General features: G+C 36.1%; 1 long non-coding RNA gene across 2 annotated transcripts; it reads left to right on the top strand.

Moving 5' to 3' along the window:
- The first annotated feature begins 819 nt into the window (after nucleotides 1-819).
- On the top strand, nucleotides 820-2,396 carry LOC119691428. Of its 2 annotated transcripts, XR_007266909.1 has the most exons (3): nucleotides 820-1,307; nucleotides 1,391-1,580; nucleotides 1,768-2,396. It is a non-coding gene; the product is annotated as an uncharacterized LOC119691428 (long non-coding RNA). The 2 variants fall into 2 exon arrangements; XR_007266908.1 differs by having other exon boundaries at nucleotides 820-1,580.
- Nucleotides 2,397-19,238: the final 16,842 nt, after the last annotated feature.

The following is a 19,238-nucleotide window of genomic DNA, read 5'->3' as shown; positions in this document are numbered from 1 at the left end:
ATTCTCTGCGGGGGTGTATGTACCTGCACCTGGCTATCTCGAATGGAACCATTGTACATTTCCCTAACGTCTAACTAAACTGCTTTCCTATGCATGGACCATTTCCCACCATGCTGGTCCACTGCGGGTTGGTGGGTTCACATTATAATCTAGATATGAAAACTCTAGATATGCAGGTTGCCACAATGTTTTCCTTCATCGTAAACGGGATGGTATACATTTAACTTAGAAACCATGTAAGTAAATTGTAGCGCCAAACGAGCTATTCCCACCATACTGGTCCACTGCGGGATGATGGATTCACATATTATCTAGATGTGCGAAATCTAGATATGTAGGTTGCCTCACGATGTTAAACTTCATCGTAAGTGCAATGGTATACATTGTTACTTAAACTTCATGTACACTGTAGCGCCAAACAAGACATAATTCAGCTACTTTATTCACAATTTTCACAAATCTCCACTCACAAATTGTTAGTTAATGTATTTGTTCTTGCCTAGATATCTTGTCTCACGAAGTTTTTCTTTATCGTAAGAGGGATAATATAGGTACATTTCACTTAAATCCTATGTAAATTGTTGTACCAAACGAGCCAATACATATGGGTTTCACATATTATCTAGATGTGCGAAATCTAGACATGCAGGTTGCCTTCACGATGTTTTCCTTTATCGTAAGAGCGATGGTACACATTGTACTTAAATTTCCTGTACATTGTAGCGCCAAACGAGCTATAATTTAACTATTTTATTCACAAATCTCCACTCAAAAGTTGTTTATTTGTTCTTGCCTAAATGACTTGCCTAAATACAAGAATGAACACAATAACATCTGTCAAAAAGGTTGTCAAGAGTGCCAATTCACAAGTTGGACTCGATTTTGATGGTTTTCGACGGAAAACCGCTCAATAGTTAAGACAAGATGGCGCCACCGTCGATTTCGGGAGTGCCAAATGGCGAGAAGGCAAGATGAAACCAATACATTGCGTGCCAAGAGTAGGGCTACTGTAGGCCTACTCTTGGCACGCAAGACGTAAATTCATATTGTGTTAAGATCGAACACAAGTTTATGGCAATTTCAAGTTAGATTTGGCACTCCCGACATGAATTGGCTCACGATCGTGTTCTAATTCGAATTGGTTCTAACTTGTGTTGGATTGTGAGTCAATTTTGACAGTTACTCTGTGAAAGAATGAATGAAAACGAAAAAAAAAACAAATTGTCATTAAAATTCTTGTTGTCATGGCCGGTCGGTGGATTTTCATAATAAGTAACAACGTAAAAAGTTTAAAAACCAATATTATGGTAAGTTGTTCAGTTACCAAACGTGTTAGAATCATCTGTATATCCACTATGATCATTATAATGAACCTAGTTTTTCCCCACAGAGTTTCGCAACTCGGCCGTCGTACCGCCAGACGAAATTACTTGTAGAATATCTAGAAAGTTACCCAGGAATGGCCAGGGATCTTCTTAAGACCGACCGACCTAGGGAAGTTAAAATTATGAGAAAATAACATCAATGGCCTCGACCTTAAATGCGGTCGAAGGGTCTTGATAAGATAGACGTAACGTAAAGTAAGTTAAAATCTTAAGTTTACTTTTCATTTTGTTATGACTACCAAATTAAAATCCCCGTAAGCTAAAATCCCCCAGGATGACCCACTAATCATACTTCATTACTTTTTTTAAATATTAAGTATTGGAAAGAAATCATTTTATTTTAAATGTTAGTTAATGTTTAATGTGTAATTATTTTTTTCAGACTGAGGACTGCTGTGGTAAATGGCAGGATCATAACATACTTAAAGTCGAGGTGCATCATACCCAGGCCTAAACTATCAAGCCGCTCAGCTCATCCTCACAGCACCTCACAGCATAGATCCAGCCGCCGCTACCAAGTTGCTGTAGAAGTAGACAGAGTGATGGCCATAGAGGAAAAGCAGGGAGAGGCTGAACTGCTGACAGCATGGGCTAATGCCCTAAAGCCTAAAGGGGACCTTGCAGCAGCTGCCCGTGATGGAGTCAATATCCTCATAGAAATTGCGCAACAGTTATCAAGAAATACAAAGTTAAGGGCATCTAGACCCATAACCATCGTCACTAGTTATGGGTCCAGATGCTGTTGTGCAGTAGTGGATGATGTGATGATTTAAGTAGAAATTTATATTTCCTGTGACTAAAATATTATTTTATATTAGGTAATACCTATGTTGATTTAAATATATGAACATTTTTGTTTTAAGAAATGTTGAATAATATTAGAAAAAGTGTTCCTATGTTAATATGTCCCTTATATATTATAAGTTTGTAAGTATTTCAACAGTGGTGGTGAAATTATTATTCTACAAAAGTATGTCGGTATTATTATAAAGATAAAGAATTCTGAAACTTACATATGTTTTTATTTTTAAATCTTTTTGATTATGTACTGAAATATTTACAAGATACTATAGTATTTAGGCATGTAGAGGTGCTGGTAGAGGTGGTTCATCTCCATAGTAAATGGTGGATCCTCCCACCAATCCGGGTGTTGTGGCTTAACAGGCTGCTCTATTATATTCTCTGCGGGGGTGTATGTACCTGCACCTGGCTATCTCGAATGGAACCATTGTACATTTCCCTAACGTCTAACTAAACTGCTTTCCTATGCATGGACCATTTCCCACCATGCTGGTCCACTGCGGGTTGGTGGGTTCACATTATAATCTAGATATGAAAACTCTAGATATGCAGGTTGCCACAATGTTTTCCTTCATCGTAAACGGGATGGTATACATTTAACTTAGAAACCATGTAAGTAAATTGTAGCGCCAAACGAGCTATTCCCACCATACTGGTCCACTGCGGGATGATGGATTCACATATTATCTAGATGTGCGAAATCTAGATATGTAGGTTGCCTCACGATGTTAAACTTCATCGTAAGTGCAATGGTATACATTGTTACTTAAACTTCATGTACACTGTAGCGCCAAACAAGACATAATTCAGCTACTTTATTCACAATTTTCACAAATCTCCACTCACAAATTGTTAGTTAATGTATTTGTTCTTGCCTAGATATCTTGTCTCACGAAGTTTTTCTTTATCGTAAGAGGGATAATATAGGTACATTTCACTTAAATCCTATGTAAATTGTTGTACCAAACGAGCCAATACATATGGGTTTCACATATTATCTAGATGTGCGAAATCTAGACATGCAGGTTGCCTTCACGATGTTTTCCTTTATCGTAAGAGCGATGGTACACATTGTACTTAAATTTCCTGTACATTGTAGCGCCAAACGAGCTATAATTTAACTATTTTATTCACAAATCTCCACTCAAAAGTTGTTTATTTGTTCTTGCCTAAATGACTTGCCTAAATACAAGAATGAACACAATAACATCTGTCAAAAAGGTTGTCAAGAGTGCCAATTCACAAGTTGGACTCGATTTTGATGGTTTTCGACGGAAAACCGCTCAATAGTTAAGACAAGATGGCGCCACCGTCGATTTCGGGAGTGCCAAATGGCGAGAAGGCAAGATGAAACCAATACATTGCGTGCCAAGAGTAGGGCTACTGGTTTCTCATGATTCTGTTAGTTACAGTGTCAATAACGGATTTGCTGACGACGCGTTTAAGGATTATTACCCTTGTTAACTGGATGAGTCCCACGACGAAAATCTAACAGACCATTCATAAATCCAGCATTATGTGTATCATTCACTCATTTCCCTCACACTTCACTCAATATTCTGTCATATTCATTGAAATTTGTTGTCTATGTCTCTGTGATTTCAAACAACCTCAAACAACCAAACTTTTTGGTTTTGAGGTTGCCATGGTTACTATTTCTACCGAGGTTGTTTTTTGACATCCGTCATTGAAAATAATATTATTACGCCATGCCCTTTGAAAAACAATACAACGGACAAGATGGAGTGTCGGTGCAAAAGAAACTTCTCGGGAAATAACATATCAATTTCTAAGTAAGGTCTTATTTTAAAATATTTTGTTAGAAGATTTTTCACTTAATTCAATAGTTCTCATTAAGTCATTAGGTTTAACTTCTTGAATCTACCTCTGTGGTCTAGTGGTAGAAGCTCAGCTTCATCACCCAGGGATCCCGGGTTCGATTTCCAGGTAGGGCCATCAATTTGTGTTTCTATATTGCGGTTCCAAGTTAGGTTAGGACATTAAATTTAAACTTTTATCTCGGTTTGACATTATATAAAAGCCAGACAGTATTTCGCTTAATTTTTTATGTCACACAACATCTATAACTATGTCACTCAACAATATAGTTCGTATAACAGAATGTCGGCTAGGGTATAATCCAGTAATCAGATCAATGACGGGATATAGTCACTTCAACACCTACAAATATACTAATCAAAATGGGGGCATTATTATCTATGTTAAAAACCATTTAAACTCCTCAGTTACTGAGCCTGACTTTAGTGATGCTAACTGTTTAAAATTAACTTTACCAAACAATATGATCATAGTGGCTTTATACCGTTCACCATCCATTACTAATATAGATAACTTCCTAGTATCTTTGGATAACGTATTAAACACATCGAAAAACTCAGCTGATATTATTGTTGCAGGTGACATTAATATTAATATTCTGCCTGCATCTGACGACTCTCGTAAATCGGAGTACTTATGTCTAATGGCAGAGCACGGCTTGATACCAGCTATAACGTTACCAACAAGACAAAAATCGTGTATAGATCACATCTTTCTGAAAACGAAACACAATTCACTCGGTATAGTATGCAAATCATCGGTCACCGACCACGATATCTCGTTAGTTGCTTTAAATATTGGATCAAAAATATGTAAATCTAACAAACTTATAAGTAAAATTAACTATTCTGCTGTAACTACTGAATTAAAACACCTTGATTGGACTGATGTAACATCTTCAACAGATGTATCAGAAAGTACCACTATTTTTTCCAATAAACTTGGTGAAATTATCAACAACAACACAACAAAAATCAAGGTAAGTAAATCAAGATCAAATATTAAACCATGGATAACGCCAGGTTTAATTAGATGTATGAAAAATAGAGACAAGCTGCACCTGAAATATCGAAAATATCCAAACGATCCTACTGCACGTTTAATATACTATAGGTACAAAAACTTCTGCGTTGATTTACTACACAGAGTCAAAGCTGATTATGAAAACAGAGAACTAGCCAAACATAAAAAAGACCCAAAAAAGTTGTGGAACACCATCCGTGATATTTGTGAAATATCAAATAGTAAAGCGAATGCATCGAGTGAACTATTCAATAAAACAGAAACCCACAAAGAATCTACTAATAAATGTAACGAATATTTTACTACATTAGGTTCAAAACTAGCAAACTCTATCTTGGATCGCACAAATGAAACGGAGGAACACCTTGCTACTTTAGCATCATCATCACCCAGTTCGGCACAATCATTCTTCATGCAACCTACGGATGAGGTTGAAGTTCTAAGTTATATTCGTCAACTCAAAGAAAATGTTGCACCAGGAATTGATAGCATTAATAACTCACTTGTTAAACTTATCGCACCTTACATCATACAACCTCTCGTACACATATTTAATCTAAGTATCTCCTGTGGTATATTTCCAGATATCTGGAAATTAGCCTCCATCACACCAATTCATAAAGCCGGCAGCAAGGAATCACCTTCGAACTATCGCCCAATAGCTCTCCTTCCAGTTTTTTCTAAGCTTCTAGAAAAAATCGTCAATAGCAGATTGGTAAAATATTTGGAATCGAATAATAAAATTTCTTCCACCCAATTCGGTTTTCGCCATGGCCGATCAACTGAGGATGCAGTATCACTTCTAATCAGTTCAGTGTCTACACACTTAGACAAAGGCAGATGCTGTATCGGTGCCTTTTTAGATCTGGCCAAGGCTTTCGATACGGTATCAATCAAAATTCTCATGAAAAAACTCGAAAACCTTGGCATAAGGGGCATACCACTAGACTGGTTTTTAAGTTACCTCACTGATCGGCGACAACTGGTTAAGATAGAAGACACTTACAGTGAACCCTTACCTATAAAATATGGAGTTCCGCAAGGAAGCATTTTAGGACCCACGCTCTTTATTATATACATAAATGATATTTCATCGGCCTTTCCTCCCTCATCAAATGCAGAAGTTATCTGCTATGCAGATGATACAGCCCTCATCTTTCACGATAATTCCTGGCAATCTGTCCACCTCCAGACTACTAACGGTCTATCACATATATCAAAATGGCTATCTAGAAATTTATTAACTCTAAATTCAGAAAAAACTAAATACCTCTGCTTTCACAAAACAGCCGCTTCCAAACCAGATTCTGACCTAGAAGTAAAAATCCATTCGTGTAATCTCTCAGGTAACTTATGCTCATGTGTCTCAATTGAAAGGGCTCCCTCCATCAAGTACCTCGGCGTAATAATCGACGACAAATTAAACTTCCATAATCATCTACAATCACTAACGGGACGAGCAAGGAAGCTCATAAATATCATGCGTCTTTTAAGAAATGGAGCCACCCTAGAAACGTTAAAACTTGTTTATATAGCACTGTGTCAATCGGTGCTTAGTTATTGTATAAGCTGTTGGGGCGGCGCATGCAAAACAGCACTTATCTCTGTAGAAAGAGCTCAGCGCTCGATCTTAAAGGTTATGCTAAAAAAGCCAAGGCGTTTTCCAACAACAGAGTTATACAATCTATGTAATGTTCTCACAATTCGCAAACTTTTCATTCTCAGAGTCATACTATCACAGCATCGTAAAACCATAAATTCAATTAACTATGAAATCATGCTAACTCGTAGAGTATTTAGAGTAGAGCCAGTCACTACTAACACAGTTTTTGGTCAAAGATTCCCTAATTTCCTGCATCCATATATCTACAATAAAGCTGTTAAAGAATGCGAACTACAACTCCTAACAGTGAAAGAAGCTAAGTTTAAAACACAAAATTGGCTAAAAATTATGGATTATAATGATACAGAAGCTATATTGTGCATTATTAAATAAACTCTCGCATTAACAAAAAAACAATGCTAACAAGTTTATATTTATTTTTTATTACGTTATTATATTTTTTCACTATCCTTATCATATTTATTTTACTTTTATATATCAATAGTAGTATATTCATTTTACTTAATGTATATATCATACCCGTATAATTATTTTTAATTAATGAGCCACCTGTCAAGATTGGTAAATACTTTAGAAATAAACTACTCATCAGACTACTCACGATACAGGCCTAGCCTAGTGTGAGGGTCACTGACACATTCATAGGAAAAACATCACCAATATTATTATTTCAATTATTTCTATTACTACTATTTGTGAATTACTCAAAATTCTTAAGTTTTTTGATATATTTTTTTAAATACTATTTAATTTTTAAGTTAAGTACAAATTTTAAGTTCTTAAAAGTTTTAATATTTTTGTTTTATGTTTTAGATGTTTAAATTTTATGTTTTCAAGTTTCTCACCTTACATTTTTGATTTATTTTAAGTATGGTGTCAATAAAGACTTTTTAATTTTTTTTTTTTTTTTTTTAATATTGTTTATCAAAGGCTTTTTTTCATTTTTCCATCTTGAATCTTGACAGAATGAGTGACAAGTAAACAACCCGTTGCCTGGTTACCGGTCTTAACCAAGTCTTAGCGGAACCCCACAGCAGCAATCAAGTTTATCACCCGATCAAGGGAGTTAACCCCGTGATTTAGCATGGTGGGACACTCACTAACCGTAACGGTCCAACATGTAACCAAACCGAGGTATATTTAACCTAACCGAATGGTGTGAAATTAGGCCTAGACCTGGTTTCTCATGATTCTGTTAGTTACAGTGTCAATAACGGATTTGCTGACGACGCGTTTAACCCGCCAGTGGTGACGTATATGTCTGTGAGACCGGGTGGTTCGAAAAAGTCGAATAACTTCCATCGATTTTTGTTGTGATTTCGGGTAGCTGCCTCATTTCCCATCCCCCATCGTCAGTCCACCCCGCGACGGTGACTCGTGCGCAGGTTTCGGAGTTTTGGCGCCAACCCGGTGCGTGAGACCGGGGTCACCGACTATGTAAGTCAAATTTAAAGATGTTTTTTTAAATTTTTCATACATTTTTTTTTATTTTTCTTGACTGTATTTGTGTTTTGTGATTGTAAATTTCATGATTGAACTATTTTTAATAGATAGTTGTAGGTATTTATACAAATATAAGTACTTAATAGATTTCAATAAGTTTTTACAGTAATATCAGCTAGTTTCAGCATGTCCTTGAAAATGACGACGGAGATAGCTGGACCTTCAAAAAATTGTCAATGTTATGAATGTGCATAGCGAAAATAACAGAAAAATTTAATATATTTGTCACAAAATGTAAGAAATATATGTGTTACGACCATGTAAGTGCCGTCTTGCAGAGACTGTTTGGCTGTGGAGAAACAATGACTTTTAGTGTATTATTATTATTATTTTTTTGGTAGAAGTATATAAATTTTTGTTTTTTCTTATGAAGTTCATAGTGTTAAAAAACTATAAAAGGTCGACTTAGTTACAAAAAATTACATCATTGTTGTATTTTTTAAATTTTTAAGATGATAGGTGAAAAATTATGTAAATATTAAGTGTTCTAAGTACCATGGTAAAAGGACTAATAAACGAGCCGTGATTTATGATAATGCTTTGTTTTATTGTCAAACAAATACTTATCTTTAAAATTAAACTAATTTTAAGTAGCATGTGTAGTTAATTAAGTAAAAAAATAAGTTTGAAAATCCCGGTGCGTGAGACCGGCGTCACCAACGACGATGTAAGTCAAATTCACGTCACCACTGGCGGGTTAAGGATTATTACCCTTGTTAACTGGATGAGTCCCACGACGAAAATCTAACAGACCATTCATAAATCCAGCATTATGTGTATCATTCACTCATTTCCCTCACACTTCACTCAATATTCTGTCATATTCATTGAAATTTGTTGTCTATGTCTCTGTGATTTCAAACAACCTCAAACAACCAAACTTTTTGGTTTCGAGGTTGCCATGGTTACTATTTCTACTGAGGTTGTTTTTTGACATCCGTCATTGAAAATAATATTATTACGCCATGCCCTTTGAAAAACAATACAACGAACAAGATGGAGTGTCAGTGCAAAAGAAACTTCTCGGGAAATATCATATCAATTTCTAAGTAAAGTCTTATTTTAAAATATATTGTTAGAAGATTTTTCACTTAATTCAATAGTTCTCACGCGTAGACGTAGTGAGCGTCGTCACGCCGTAGGCCGCGTCACGATGCTCACTACGTCTACGCGCCAAACGTCGGCGTGTGAGGGGGACCGCATCAGTACATTTCTATAGTGAGCATCGTGACGCGGCCTACGGCGTGACGCTGGACGCGACCTGCGACATAAATAGGAGACCCAGGCCTTAAATACTTATGCGCCCCGTGCTACTAGCCAAGATTGTCGCTTTTTCATGCTGCTACAGGATTTTTTTGTAAACTCGACACAACGCTGGCTTAAATAAATGAGTGAAATCGGGAAATGCAAAACCCGAAATAGAGTGAATTTGAGACGTTGGTCAGCCAGAAAAGAAGCATGTACTTAATAGTTAAAGAGATTCTTGGCATGCAGTTATTCTTTGAAATCAATCAAAGATGTTATTACTGAAAAGCCTGTAACGCGACAAGAAGCGGCGGGAATACTTTCGAATTTGGAGAAACTGGAAACGGCTGTAATGGTAGTTATGTGGAATTTTGTCATATGTACCTACTAAGTACATCAGTGATATTTTTGGACCAAACAGTCACTTGAGTCTACCAAGAATTCGCAGTTTGAAGCTTAATATTTCGTAAACCATTCACTGAATAAAAAAATGGTTTGACACCAACGAAAAAAATCATCCCCATTTTACATGTATGGATGGCAACCAAAAAAAAATATTTTTTTTAAATATTTTATTTTACCAGCTTGTCGATGTCGTACATTTGTACAAGGTGGATCAAAAGAAGTCATCCAATGTTGATTGCGTCTAATTTTTTTTAAATGAAAAACTTCGCTTTTGTTTTTTTTATTAACTATGTTTATTTGAACCTTTAAGTTTTTATTGGTAAAGTGGTAAAGTCTAGAAGATGATATCGGCCAAATGGGAGCCGTCACAATTGATTGCCCTACGGGCTCCTTTCATGGCATTTCTCATAAATTCAGCGAGAACTTCGGGCGAGAGATTCTCGCACTCGTGTCTTGTTTAGGGCTTCCAGAGACACGGGCTTATTCACATTAACACGGGTCTTCAAAAAACACCCACAAAAACCGTCTGAAACGCTTAAATCGGGCGATATTGCAGGAAAAAATGACATATAAAACGAAATAAAAGACGACCCGAAAACTGAATATACACAATGGACAACATTTCATTTTCTTAACCCTATATTTTTATTAGCTATTCGGAAAGTTTATAGAAAATTAGTGGACCCGTATTTTTTTATTTTGTATATACATACATTTTTGCATGTTATTTTTAACTTTAAAGTTAATTGTTTTAAAACCGGAAGTGACGTCACATATTAGACTCAATTTTTATTTTTGTCTATTGCCGGAGTCTCGAAAAAAAACATAAATGACACTGACAAGTGACATTTAAACTTTGTTTACATGCCAACCAACAAATGGGTCATTTTCAAATGACATTGATATTTCTGATGATGGAAAGTAGGTACTTATCATGTAAAAAAATAAGCAGAAGCATTTTTTCAACTGTGTAGGCGGTGGCATGCTCTGGGACATATTATATAGAGGTCATCTCTTAATAATAAATAAAAAAATAGAAACAGAAAGTGTCAGAACAGAATTAATGAAAATGACCCAAATAAACAACAACGTCACGATAAAACGTCAACGTCAATCAAAAATGAAAGTGACAGTTACTTTGTTTTTAAATCTATGTGCTTTGATCATCAAAATGCATCGCACCTGATGCATGACGTCATCAGCACTTTTTTACTATTTTATGATTTATTCGAAAATGATACATCCAAAAAATACAAAAACATTTTTTTTGTGGCCTTTAGAGCTAAATCTCGAAATGGTTTTCGATTTATAGCAGCTTTAGTTTTTTGAAATGTTGTCCATTATTTGAAGGTCCCGGGTTCGATTCCCGGCTGGGGCAGATATTTGTTTAAAGACAGATATTTGTACTCGGGTCTTGGGTGTTGATATTTATATTTAGTATCTATCTATCTATGTATTTGTGTAGATATATCAGCTGTCCGACACCCATAACACAGGTTCTGCCTAGCTTGGGGTCGGATGGCCGTGTGTGAGATGTCCCCACATATTTATTTATTTATTTATTTATTTGGCGTTCTTGGGAGGTATGGCTTCCATGGCTTCTCAACTTGTATTCTGCATTTGTCTAGTCCACCAATTTCAAAAAAAAATTGAAATTGGCGGCCATTTGTACAAATGAGAGCAACTTCGAATAGGGTGATTACTTTTGCGCCACCTTGTATAAAAAATGAAAAAATATATATATATACAGGGTGTCCCAAAAGTCAACGTCATCCCTTAAAGGGCTGATAGGTCAGCTCATGAGAGGCCAGAATATCACAATATGACCTTAGTAAAAACTCGATAATTTTCGAGATATTGACACTTTTATAAATTTGCTGAAAATTGACACCTTGGATCAGTTTTTTGCGTGCCGCCGGTACGAAAATCCATATTGTTAGAATTTGTTTGGTGTTGCATCACCCTGTATAGCCCTGCTATTAATCGCAGTCAAAAAAATATCGATGTAAAATTGTTTGAAGGAAATTTATCTGACTGAATTTATTAAGGGTAAGTCATGTTGGAATGAGTAAAAGTACCCCCACAGTATCCAGAAAAGGGACAGCTCAGTTTGTCATTAACATTACCTCTAATTACTTGTTATTTATTTTAAAGTTATTGTTAAACAAAACCAAACTCTCAAAATTATGATTATGACCATTAATGAGTATTATTTTTTGCTTATTATGTACTTAATATAATAATGTGGTGTTATAATTTTGAGAATTAAAAATAAAAGTCAATAAATGTTTGTTTTTTTAAATAAGGTGTAAAAACGCAAAATATGTTTTATAAGAGTTTGGTAAGTTTTTTCTTAGCTATTTTTGCGTCATCTATGTTGCCACGGCTGACCCCACCACCTATTTTACTTTTACTCATTCCAACATGACTTACCCTTAATAAATTCAGTCAGATAAATTTCCTTCAAACAATTTTACATCGATGTCGTTTTGTACTAAAATAGCAATAACTTTTTTGTTAATTGAAACAATAGCAACGTTTTATACCATTTTGAAAACTGCATTAAATGAGCAATCTTTTCAAATAAGGTGCCAGGTTTGTGTGGTATATTTTTTTTACAGTATGTAGAGTCAAAGTTGTTTATAAAAAAAATACGATTACCTTTTATGACTTTGAAAACCGTGTTTTTTTTAAACATACAGCATTACTCGATATATTTTTTGACTGCGATCAATAGCAGGGCTATACAGGGTGATGCAACACCAAACAAATTCTAACAATATGGATTTTTGTACCGGCGGCACGCAAAAAACTGATCCAAGGTGTCGATTTTCAGCAAATTTATAAAAGTGTCAATATCTCGAAAATTATCGAGTTTTTACTAAGGTCATATTGTGATATTCTGGCCTCTCATGAGCTGACCTATCAGCCCTTTAAGGGATGACGTTGACTTTTGGGACACCCTGTATATATATATATATATATCTTTGCGAAATGTCAGCTTGATATTTTTACCCGTTTCTGAGAAAAAGGGTGGTGACAGACAGACAGATAAACAGACAGACGGACAACAAAGTGATCCTATAAGGGTTCCTTTTTTCCTTTTGAGGTACGGAACCTTAATTATAAGATTTGATGAAACATTTGAAGTTGGTGACAGATAGACATAGAAATATCATTAAGTTCACAATCATACTAATAACGGGATTAAACTAACAAATTGAATTTTAGAAGTCAGTAGGGGCGGCATAAATTTAATGGCCTACTGGCGGCAAATTTGTAAATCCGCCACTGTGGAGCTCTGTAATCAGTGAGCAAGTGAAGCTAAAAGCCGTAGAAACCTTCAATTTCCCCATGAAATTTCAGATTAGAGGCAATTATACTACCGTCAGCAGTCTTCAACTTAGCCAGGTCACTTCTCCCAAGCTGCTGAATGAATACATCAAGGTCAACAAGCATTTGCTTTCTCCATTTCCGTTTTCAAATCCAAGGGTTTCTCGATTTGTTGCATCCATATGGACCCACGATTCGTCGCATACTTGTACTGTCATTTTGTCGTAGAAGTACGGAAAACCTCACGAAACATCACGAGGGGGGAGGGGAGTATGGTCCCAAACCTCACCAAATACCCAGGGGGGAGGTGGGGGTCAAAAAATGAGAAAAACGACCTCACGTGATTAATGGACGGCCCCTATGGTTGAATTCACATCCATTGGGTTTTTGTATTGGCTGAAAGGACTCCATGCGCCGGTTAAAAAAAAATGCAGTGCTGTTGAGTATGAAGTTTTACCGGCGCCATCTATAATCGGCTTATGTCTATGGTTGTTGTCTATGGTTGAAAATCTCCCGAAAATATTGATGGAGGCATAATTTTGAAATAGGTAGTTACCAAAGTTTATAAACATAATATTTGAGCTCTATTTGAATCACATGCATATTCCCTCCCAACAAACATTTTACCCTCAGTTACAGCTATTTTTATAACTTTAACCTGTATAACTGTGTTATAATTATCTCAGTTCTAACATAAAGCGATAAAGATGAGTTAACAAATGAAATTAGTGTTAACAGCAGGTTTAAGTGTTAAATTGATTGTTAAATGGTATTAGTCAAAGCAATTATAATTAAGATGTTATAGGTTTAAACTGTTTCTAGAACCTAAAGCTATACAAGAGTGCTCACTGACACCTGGTAACACTTATGGTTGTTAAGTGGTTTCCTTTAATACTCATATAAATCTTTAGGTGTCATATTGAATTTAGGCTGCAGGAATTGGTTATAAAAGAGATTTTGTCAAGAGTGCAGTAAGACAAGATTCTTACAGTGTTGGAAAACTCAACAATGCAGTTTTAATCTTTAAGGTTAACTTAACTTACGCTTATTGCGTTAGGCAAGTAGACTGTAAAAGTAACGGTGTTAAGCAAGACTGTGCGGATCGACTAAGACTGCATAATACCCTTGGCTAAGGGTGTTCTATTTCAAAAAGTGAAATAGATGACTTAGGTGAGTCTATTTGTCTTAAATGTAAGTTCGCCATTTGCATTGGCGACCTAACCTATAAATTGCTGGAATAAACAATATTTTGCTTTAAAATACTTACTTATTTATGTGAATTTTGTCATTCCAGTCATGCCAATAGATTTATGGAACTAATGAACATACAGCAAGGATACAAAAAAAATCAAAATTGAGTCGTCTATTTTATATTTACTTATGTTTCATTTGAAATCCTTAATAAATTCGGAGCGCATTAAAATTGAGATGGGAAATATGGTATACATTACAGTAAAATTACAATGGCATATTATTTTCAATTCACAAAAAAAGTTTATTCAAGTTAATAAATTATATTTACTGTTATTTAGTATTAATCAATACTGTCACTCTAATACTGTCGCGTATGATTGCTGTTGAAACTATTATTTTCAAAGACATACAACTTGTATGGTAAAAGTGTATTCGAAAAACGGTAACATACTCACTTAAGCCTTTTTTACCAAACAAATAAGAGTCAGGGAGTCAAATAACCATTCTACAACTACAATTATACCGGTAAAAGTTCTAGCTGAGAGTGATTAAACGCTCTTCTATAGTAACTTTAGCACTTCAATGACACCGTACTACAGGCTTTCTATAACTTAAACACTTCAATGACACCGTTTTACAGGCTTTCTAAAGCCTTTACTCTCAAAATCGTGGGCCTCTTTCGTGGTTATAAGTGAGTTAGAGCACTCTCCTACACTCTTATACAGCTATGTCTTAACACTTTAATTTTCGAATGGAGCCATTATACAAGTTATATGAGAGTTTTTTTAACGCTACGGTGTTAGTTGGGCTATTGTGATATAGTGCAGGTGGGTTATTTCGAATTTCGGGTAATTCCGATTTTTGCCAATTTCTTCCAAACGCAGCCATAATTTGAACCGTGGAACCATTCACCTGCTGCGTTTGGAAGAAATCGGCAAAAATCGGAATTATCCGAAATTCGGAATAACCCACCTGCACCTTATTTGTGATGTGTGTAGGCATGCCGGGGCAATTTGGGAGGATGGCCCTGCGGAAGGGCAACAGGGCCACGAGCCTATCCTTCATCCCTAAAGGCGCCACGAGAGTAGTACTAACATGTTCCTTGTGTAAGAGTCGTAAAGTTCACAATCGACTGGACTGCAACTCGGGGCTCGTGTAGTGTGTGGGCGATGAGGGATTTGACCACGGAATGGTACGGCTCGAGGCTCGGCTCGCGGCGCGTGAAGTGAATGGGGTGCTCATGGAAGTAATAATACAACAAGAATGCGCACTCACCAAAATGATGCAAACAAAAATAGACCTAACGAATTCACCTTAAGATTTATATTTGAAGTGAAAGAGCCGATAGAGAGGGTTACCACAGAGCCCTTCCTCTCTTTTGTTGTATTATTACTTCCATGGGGCTGCTTCCGTCGTCCCTGCCGTCGGTGCGTGTGTAGCGCGACCGTGACAATGGCCAAGATGACAGTAGACAGAATCATTAAATATTTTGTTTATCTCCGTCGTGAGCACAAGTTTCGATCCTCCGTTAACGTTGCGTACCGTCAACTGTCACTGTCAAAATGTAAGGCAAAGTTAGTTCCAAAAGTGACACGTTTAGCGTTTGGTAAAGGTGACCCTTCGTGTACTCGTAGATTCGAAAATAGTATCGAATCCTATGCTCGCGCCTCAGGATTCGATACATTTTGTAACTAACAGCGAGCGCGTCGGAGTACTTTTTCACGCTTTGATGTGCACGTGTTGAACCCCGTGATAAGCTTAAATCAAATTTCAATTTCAAGCTAGTCGTTTTATTTCCCAATTTCTCGGCAAACATATATAATTATCAGTAGGGTCAGGGAGGGTATAGTTGCTCGGAGGGAACAGTCGCTCGAATGCTCTGTGCTGGAAATGGAAAAAGCTTTATATCGGTTTGTATTTAAACCTCCACCAAAAAATATTCATTTCTGCCTCTAATAAATTCAAAATCTCCGCCAAAATATAAAGTACAAGTTAAACTTCGTTTTGACGTGAATACGGTGAACGTCTATGGTTTTGGTAAGAGGGTGTATCTTAGAAAGTTGTACCCCCAAAAAAATGGGCATCACCGTTTTCGTTATATCTTTTGAAATATCGTAGACATCTTTAAGGCCAAAGTTCGTCAGCACTACCTCCAAGCTCCAAGTGCAGAACGATCAACAAAATTGATTTTAAATATATTTTATTTGGTGATGATGATATTATACAGGGTGTTAAGTAGAATGCGTTTGAGCGGGAAATGGGGGTTAGTACTAGTCTAACCAAGCACGTTTCTAAGAAAAAAAACATCAGAATCTAGAATATTTATGTTTAAAGTCTAAAGTAAAGTGGAATGTTTTACCTTAATCAAAAACATGGTCACCCTACACAAACACATAACCAATGAGACATTCGATTACAAAAGAACACACACTGTAAATTTGTTATCAACTTCACTTTTCATAATTTATTTTATGTAACTATGATTGTAATTAATTACACAGTAGGTAATAACAATTATTAAATAAAATTGAAAATATTTATGGTGATTAATGACATTTTAATCAACAATTAAACAGCTGATTTGCATAAAGTTTGATAGATCGTTAACACCCTGTATTATAGTTTATTATATTTTGTATTATTAGTATGTATTAGGTATATTATAATATAATGTAGGAATATATTTATATATGTCTGTATATAATTTGTATAGTTATTATGTATAAGTAAGTATATCTCTGTTTCTCGATTTAAGTAGATAAACTTCTCTCCTCTCAGCCTATCGCACTACCAACCACTTTCTCGACATCACCAAAGGTTAACTGGTAGAGAATGCTACTAGCATTAAGTTCGCCTTTGTACAATGTTTTATGTTCAATAAAAAATTTATAATATCGTAAGCATCTTAATTTAATTTATACCACTGGAGATAAAAAGTATATAGCATTGTGGGGGGTAAGGGGGGCTTTCCGCCATTTTGAGATAATTATGCTGATAACCCAGATTTGTAATAAAATTAGTGTAACCTTTGACTCGGATATGCTACAGTATTGATATTGATTTTAATCGTGAGCTGAAGACGAAAGCTATCGATCTATCGAAAAAAATATACCACCAATGAAAAAAAAAAGTAAAAAGTACCTACCTATTAAAAAACAAGTAAGTACACATCATCTTTTACAAAATTTATTAAAACCAAACCAGCTAAAGGAACATAATTATGTATTACAATAAGCAAGAACAGGTATAAATAGCATCGCACGTAGTAAATGTGTAAAGATATTGTGATGTATGGAAGTTTGCAATCGACAGTAGTCTGGACAACCACTCTATTTTTCAACTGTAAGTTACTTTAACATTATATACCCCCTTATTATAAAACAAAGACTAAAGATAGTACTTACTGTGTTAAACCCGGCTATAAGCTACTTAATATAGTCTAGAGATTTACTGGTTCTAAACCATTGAGTATACTTTTTAGGGGCCGTCCATTAATCACGTGAGGTCGTTTTTCTCATTTTTTGACCCCCCCTCCCCCCTGGTGATATTTGGTGAGGTTTGGGACCAACCCCCCCTCCCCCCCCTGGATCACGTTTATTTTTTTGGATCACGTGTATTTTTTTGGAAGTCTATGTAAAGGCAATTTTTGACTAGAAAAAAAATAGGTCATACTACAAATCGTTAAAATTTTTGCGCCGTCGAAAATATCGGTTTAGAAATACCTAATTTTTGACAAATAATTAATACACGTGATGTCTAACGAGAACCCCCTCTCCCCCCTCGTGATGTTTCGTGAGGTTTTCAGTACCCCCTCCCCCCCCTTTGAGCCTCACGTGATTAATGGACGGCCCCTTAGAATATAAACCTAACCGGTATTTCCTAAACCGTAAAGAGTTGCACTAAGTAACTGTCATTTATATTTTATAAACTACTTTCCTAGGGTGTTATTGGGAGACAGAGACTGAAATGAGTTAATGTTCACGGTCAGTATATAGTTAACTAATTTTCGGCTAACTACCTCTGTGGTCTAGTGGTAGAAGCTTCGCTTCATGACCCAGAGGTCCCGGTTCGATTCCCGGGCGGGACCATCAATTTGTGTTTCTAAATTGTGGTTTCAAGTTTGGTTAGGACATAGAAGGCTGATCACCTAATGTCCGAAACAGTGAAACGATCCATATGCTGTCGGATGGGCATGTAAAGCAGTCGGTCCTGCGCCTAGCTCTCTCCTGTCGTGTCGGTCAATCCGTCCCATTGGGCTATGAGAGTGATGGAACAGAGAGTGCTCCTGTGTACTGCGCACACACTTGGACACTATAATCTACTCCTGCGTACATGGCTGATCTCAATTGAGATTGGCCGCCGTGGTCGAAATTCGGCTAGGAGGACATTACATTACATTACATTACAAATTCCGGAGGTCCGGAGGTTAGTAGGAATATAGTTAGTAGATAAGTATATTCTGTGTTGAAAATATGCGCCAAAATCCCGATAGCTTCGCTTCGCCTCAAAAGTTTTCCCGTGAGAATTTCTCGATAACAAGTAGCCTTTATGTTCTTTCTCAGGGTCTAGCTAGACCATCTGTAGGTATACCTACGAAATTTCATTCAAATCCGTTCACTATTAAATTTTTGGCGTGAAAGAGTAACAGACAGACAGACAGACACTGTTACTTTCGCATTTATAATATTAGTTAGGATTAGGATTTATGGACAAAATCAAAGAGCTGGGATAGACTTTTTCAATTTACTCCTGAGATATCACCATTCAGCAAAAAATATTTTAGTTAACTAAGTAGGTAAGTATATACTTATTATTAGCTCTCGGATTATAAAAAGAGTTCAAATGATTTTTACAGTAACTAGTAGTTAGTAGAGAAGCTGTTTTCT

This window comes from Plutella xylostella, chromosome 3 (assembly GCF_932276165.1).
Source record: "Plutella xylostella chromosome 3, ilPluXylo3.1, whole genome shotgun sequence".
NCBI lineage: Eukaryota > Metazoa > Arthropoda > Insecta > Lepidoptera > Plutellidae > Plutella > Plutella xylostella.
Note: the sequence above shows the minus strand (reverse complement) of the source record. Positions and strands in the feature narration are given on the sequence as shown.